The sequence below is a fragment of the Mustela putorius genome, unplaced genomic scaffold (assembly GCF_011764305.1).
Source record: "Mustela putorius furo isolate JIRA1106 unplaced genomic scaffold, ASM1176430v1.1 tig00000139_pilon_pilon_pilon, whole genome shotgun sequence".
Lineage (NCBI taxonomy): Eukaryota > Metazoa > Chordata > Mammalia > Carnivora > Mustelidae > Mustela > Mustela putorius.
In genome coordinates this window covers 5,448,719-5,454,718 of record NW_025421293.1, presented here as the reverse complement: position 1 = coordinate 5,454,718, position 6,000 = coordinate 5,448,719, and the positions used below count along the sequence as shown (strand labels likewise).

General features: G+C 62.7%; 1 protein-coding gene and 1 long non-coding RNA gene across 5 annotated transcripts in view; one reads left to right on the top strand and one right to left on the bottom strand.

The window, feature by feature from the left end:
• Nucleotides 1-202: 202 nt before the first annotated feature.
• Nucleotides 203-2,771, bottom strand: LOC123390685. The gene is made up of 4 exons (XR_006605227.1): nucleotides 2,648-2,771; nucleotides 1,254-1,505; nucleotides 777-1,007; nucleotides 203-415 (listed from the first exon to the last, which is right to left on the bottom strand). It is a non-coding gene; the product is annotated as an uncharacterized LOC123390685 (long non-coding RNA).
• The window catches only part of CLIP2 (CAP-Gly domain containing linker protein 2), a 66,158-nt gene continuing 62,826 nt past the window's right edge, over nucleotides 2,669-6,000 (top strand). For 2 of the 4 annotated variants that reach the window (XM_045074947.1, XM_045074945.1), the window contains exon 1: nucleotides 3,042-3,308. The gene's annotated coding sequence lies outside the window, so the exon portion shown is untranslated. Of the gene's footprint in view, nucleotides 2,773-3,038; nucleotides 3,309-6,000 lie in introns of those variants that run through there. The other 2 variants (XM_045074946.1, XM_045074948.1) reach the window with 2 other exon arrangements.

Sequence of the window (6,000 nt, the reverse complement as noted above, 5' to 3'; positions counted from 1 at the left end):
CCGAAGGCAGCGGCTTAACCCACTGAGCCACCCAGGCGCCCCTATCTTGTGCATTTTAAAAATTGAAGTATAATTAACATGACAGTGTTCTATGTTAGTTTCAGGTATCTGTGATGGGGATTTTTGTTTTTGTTTTTTTTTTTTTTTTAAGATTTTATTGTTTTATTTGACAGAGACACAGTGAGAGGGAACACAAGCAGGAGGAGTGGGAGAGGGAGAAGCAGACTCCCTGATGAGCAGGGAGCCTGAAGCGGGGCTCCATCCCAGGACCCCAGGATCATGACCCACACCGAAGGCAGAGGCTTAACCCACTGAGCCTCCCGGGTGCCCCGGTCTTCCCATGTTATTACAGATTTCTCGTAAAAAGTAATTCAAAGTTTACAAAATATTCCTTCACTCCGATGTCCTGTTGGTCCTAAAAAATAAAAAAGACCACAGTAAAAAGTAAACCAGAGAGGCAGCCCCCAGGCCTCACCTGTGGTTGTCACCTCCCCAGGCCTCCAAGAGCTCTGCCCAGCCCCGCGGTGACTCTCAACACGCTTTTCCCATGGAAAGCGCGCCTCCCCCCTTTCCTAAGGGGCTGCCAGTCAGGGCCCGTGTCAGCAAGAAAATGTCCAGATCAGCACTTTTGGTGGAGACAAAAGCGCTGGGTAAGAGGGCAGCTGGGAGGGGTCTGGTCCTCCCCACGACCCGCCATCTGCCCCTCCCCAGGCCTGACGTCCTGGAAGCAGAAAACCCCAATCCCAGCTCCCACAAGACAGAAACTCTTTTCTCACCTAGAAGGAGTCTGGCCGGGGTGAGATTCCCCTTTGAGGCTCCGCCCCACCGAGTCCAGGGCAGGGGGAAGCTAGGACCGGCCTGAGCTGAATAGTAGTTAGGGCTGTCGGTAAGGGAGGGCGCTGCTGGTGGGGGCGGTCAGGGGTGGGCGGAAGGCAGGAGGGGGCGTGGATGGAACCGGACCGGACCAGGTGAGCTCAGGTACATCACAGCCGGCCAGACCCTGCACCCTGGAAAAAACCCTCCTCTCTTATTATTTTAATTATTATTTTTTGAGCCCTGCCTCTCTCTCTTTTTTTAAAAAGATTTTATTTCTTTATTTGACAGTGAGAGAGAGAGAGAGAGATCACAAGCAGGCAGAACAGTCACAGAGGGGGACGCAAGCTCCCCACTGAGCAGAGACCCCCCAATGCGGGACCCCCCCCCCCCCGAGACCCTGACCTGACCCGAAACCAAGAGTCTAACCCTCAACCCACCCAGGTAGCCCTCTGAGCTGCTTCTGACTGGCTCTCATCCGCTTTCCATCTTCAGAGCCCCTGTGGCCTTTGCAGGGCAGTGGCAGAACCTAGGAGGCCAGCAACCTGACAGAGGCCTGCCCTTCACTCTGTGTGTCCTCCGCTCCGATGGTTAGAGAAGACCCTGTCCGAAACCCCACGCTCACAGGAGGAGATCCAAGCTCCTAACACGTCCTCAGATGACCCGGCTCTTTTTGAAAGAAGTTCACATTTCTTTAAAAAAAAAAAAAAAATTTTTTTTTAAGAGTAAACTTTATGCCCAGTGTGGGGTTTGAACTCATGACCCCAAGATCAAGAATCGATGCCTTATAGACTGCGCCGGCCAGGGGCCCCGACGTTCACGCGCGTGTGGAAGGCTAACCACGTACTAAGTGCTGACTGCTCTTAGTGCTTCACATAGATTAGGATTCTTGACCTTGACAACAACCCTAGGAAGTGGTTTGTCACCAGGTCCATTTTGTAGATGGGGAAACTGAGGCCTAGAGAGAGGACTGCCCGTCAGCGGGCAGGGGATGAAGCTGAATTCTCACCGTGGCACTGTGCCTTGTGTCTTATCTCTTAATTTCCAGACGCCCCTGGCCACCTGGCTACAATTTAACTTCTGGGTTCCTGAAGGTAGCCTTTCCCACCTGGAACCCCATCCCTCCCAGGAGGTTGACTCCTCCTCCAGACAGCCCTCCTCTGGGCCCATTCTAGGACCTCCTCTCCCCTTGGTCTCCAGCTCTGGCTCCATCCACCAGCGGGGTCCTCCTCTTCAGGGCTGGCGGGGGGTCCAGCCTCCCTCCTCATACATTTTACCCCTTAGCAGAAGTGAACTGAAACAGTACCCCAGTCCGTAGGTGGGGAATTCAAGAGATGAACTCACTTCTCGAAGATTATGGGAACCAGAGCAATGGAGGGACGGTGGTGGGGACGAAGCCAGTTCCTTCACTCTGGTGTCATTGAGTGTCCGCCCTTGGCCAGGCACTGGACTGGGTGCCTTGCGGGCTGTGAACGAGACTGCCTGGGGCCTGTCCTCCTTGGTGTCACGGTCACCGCGCAGACCACAACCTCCCCCAGCACACCCTCATTCCCCTATTTGAAGGAAAGGGAGGTGAATTTGCACTGGGGGTGGAGAGGGCTGGCAGCTGTGAACTCCGCTGATATCACAGGAGGCCGATCCCGCTCGGGGGAGGAGGGCGCAGCCGTCATCCTGATCTTGGGTACCACTTCTTCCAAAGACGAGTTGGGAACCTCATCACCCGTGCCATTTCCCCCCACCCGCTTTGGCCTCAGGACAGCCCGGAGAGGCCCGCAGGTCTCAGCTCGGCTACCCCATCTCCTCCCCATCCCTTCCTGTCCAGTCCGAACGTCACCTCCTCTGTGGAGCCTTCCCGGAAACTCCAGGAGCCGCCCCCAGCATCCCGAGTTTCCACCTCTCCCGGGGCTCTGGGGCATCCCCGTGCGCAGAGCGAGGCCGACGGAGGCTCTTTCCGCGCCTGTAGGTGGCCCGCGGCGCGGCGGGGGTGGGGGTACCCCCGACGCCCCAACACTGACGGCGGCGGGCGCAGGAGGAGGGGAGGCCGCGTTCTCCGCCCGCCCGCCCACTTGCGGCGCGGCGCGGCGGCCCGAGAAACGCGAGGCCACGTGAGCGCGCGCCTGACCCCCGCCGCGCCAGGCCCCGCCCTCCCGCGCCCGCCCCAGCGCCGGCCCCTTTTGTTCCCTCCCGGAGCCGGGCCGCTCGCTCCGCTCCCGCTCGGCTCGGCTCGGCTCGGCTCGGCTCGGCCGCGGGGCGCGCAGGCGGCGGCCGGGGCTGCTCGGTCCGCGCCTCCCGCCTTCCCGCCGCCGCCCGGGCGCGAGGCCCGGGGCCCGGAGCGCGAGCGCGGAGCCCGGGCGCGGGGAGGGGCTGCGGCCGGCGGGCGGCGGCGCGCGGGGAGGGGCCGCAGCATCCTCTTCCCCCCGCGGCGCCCCGGCCGGGAGCGGAGGAGGCCGGGCCGCGGGGCGCCCGCCGTGCAGCCCGCCGCCGGAGGGGCGCAGGTAGGAGCCGCGGGGCTCGGGGGGGAGGCCCGGGGGAGGGGGCTCGCCGGGCAACAAAGGAGCGGGCGGTGCGGGGGGCGGCGGCGGCCCGGCCGGGGCGGCATTGTCGGGGCGTGGGGCGGGCGGGCGGGTCGGCGGCCGGCGGGCGGGCGTGAGCGGGAGGTGCTCCCCCGCACCCCCAACTTCCCGGTCGCCCGCGGGCGAGGAGGGGCGGCTGCCGGCGTTGGGGGGCTCCCTGGGTCGCGGGTGGGCGCGTGGAGGCAGCGCCGGCTCCCTCGGCGCCCGCACCCGCAGACCGGGTTCCGCACAGCTGCCGGGGGGCGGGGGGGGGTGCCCGGCCCGGGCCTCAAGGGCAGCGCGGGGCGGCCGGACGCCGCAGGGCTCTCGGGGCTCCCGGACGGTGGGGGGCGGGGCGGGGGTGCCCCAGCCGGGTGGGCGCGGCCGCGCGGCCCCCTGGTCCAGATCTCCGGCTCTGGGGGAGCTCGGAGCCTCCGCCCCGCCGGCTGGGGTCGGCCGGCCCGTTGCCTTCGCAAAACTTGGTTGAAGTGCAGGGTGGAGGGGTGAGGGGGAGGCTGGGGCAGGGCGGCTTCCCGCAGGGGTGCCCCCCCAGGGCTGGCGCTGGGAGCTGGTGAGGCAGCAGATTTTCTGCCCTCCCCGTAGGGAGGGGCCTTCGCCGCCGAGATGCTTCACCCTAGCCTCCAGGGCGCGCCCGTTTGGGCCCTTCAGGCGGGGGGCTGGGCGGGGCGGGTGCCCCCTGGGCGCTGTCACCAGGCCCCAGCCCCACTCCGGGCAGGATGGGCAGGGGGGCATCTTGGGGAGGGTCACACACCCAGCCGGCATCCGCCACCTTTGATACCCCGCCGCTCCCATGTGGGTGAGAAGTAGGAGTCCAGTTTGGGGCGGGGGGATGTCCTCACCCCTGTAAGATACCCAAGGGAGGTTCATGGGGGTAGCACTGACCCAGGGCTGCAGGCAGCGGAGGGGAGTGCTGGGAAGGCCACGTGGGGCAAGACACCCCACCAGTTGTAATGTAAACAATGAGTCCTTCATTCATCAGGCTGCTGTCACCTGTCCCAGCACTGCCAGGGGCGGGCAGGTCCCTGGAACCAGCCTCGCTGCCCCAGAGGAGCACAGCCCAGCAGCACCGATGGCCGGCTGGGTGGGGGAGCTGGGAAGACACAGGAGGGACCCCTGGATGATGGGGTGGAGGAGGAAGCTGGGTAGAACCCTGAGCCACAGTTTGCTGCCAGGATGCCAAAGGGGGTTTCAGGCAGGCAAAGTCGCAGGGCCAGAGGCTTGGAATCCCAAAAGGAGGCCTGGTGGCTGTTGGGTTGGAGGAGTGGCAAAGGACTTAGGTGACTGGGGTGTGGGGTTTAAGGCAGGGGAACTTCTGCGGAAGGAAGGGATGGTTTTCCCCTTCCTACTTTTGCAGATGTTCCCCCCACCCCCGCCGAGCTCCCCCCTCCATGAACTGTGACCCCAGGCTGCACTGGTGTTTGCAGGGCCTGGCCGGGGAGAAAGGTTGGGGTACGGGTTCTGGGTCTCCTGGGGTGGGGAGAGAGATGGAGCAGAGCTTCAAAGGCGGAGGACCTGGCGGAGGGAGGCTGGTGCTGTTTGGGATCCTGCCCCCGAGCTTGAAATCCCAAGCTGGGGGGGATTCAGCCACCCAGCAGGCCCTTTTCAATATCTCCTGGCTTGCTTGGGTGGTTGAGTTGGGAAGCCGGCAGCCTGGGTTCCAGCTCTGTTATTTATTAGCTGTGTGACCTCGGACAAGTTACTTCTCTGGCTCAGTTTCCCTGTCCTTTAGAATGAGGGTGCTTAGGGTCTCTGCCTTTTTAGAGTCGCTGTGGGAATCTGATGGATGGATGTGTGTAAAGTGTGTGTCCAGGGACGGGGAGGGTGCCCAGTGTTTGTTTTGCTAGTGCCCTGGGTCCAGCCTCTGTCCACAACTGCGTGGCTCGTCCCTCTTGTCCCCTCCCCTGCTATTTGTGCCCGCGGGGCAGTCCTGCCTGTTATCCACCCCCTCAGGCGCTCACGGCTCACCGGCTCACCGCAGTTTCCTTCCCGGGCTGCTCCCTCTGTTCTCATCTGTGATGTGGGGGAAACACTCCCCTCCTGCCCTCCCCTCCCTGACCCTGCCACCCTGAAGATTGACCCCGGTCCTCTTGAAGCCACGTCTCCCCCCTCTGCTTCCATGCCCAGAGTGGGGACAGCGCTCCTGACCCCGTCTTCATCGGAGCCCCTGGAACAAAATACCACAGACTGGGTGACTTAGGTCCAACAGAAATTGATTTCTTACAGTTCTAGAGGCTGGAAGTCCAAGCTCGGGGTGCCAGCTCCGATGGGGGAGGTCCTCTTCAGGCATGCAGACTTCTTGTAGTCGCATCTGGCAGAAGGGACTTGGGAGCTGTCTGGGGTCCCCTTTACGAGGGCACTGATCCCGTTCAGGACAGATGTCACCTCCGAAAGCTCCCCCCCCCCATACTGTCACGTTGGGGTTAGGTTTCAAATATGAACCTGGGGGGTGGGACACAGACATTCAGACCTGAGCGCCTGCCCTGAGGTCCTGGGGGGAGAACTCAGCTTTTGTGTAGGTTTTTAAAACAACAGCAACACATACCCAAGCCCTCGCTCTGCCAGGAACCCTTTCCCGAGCTCTCTAAATGCTTGTATTCACAGATGCGGGAATGAG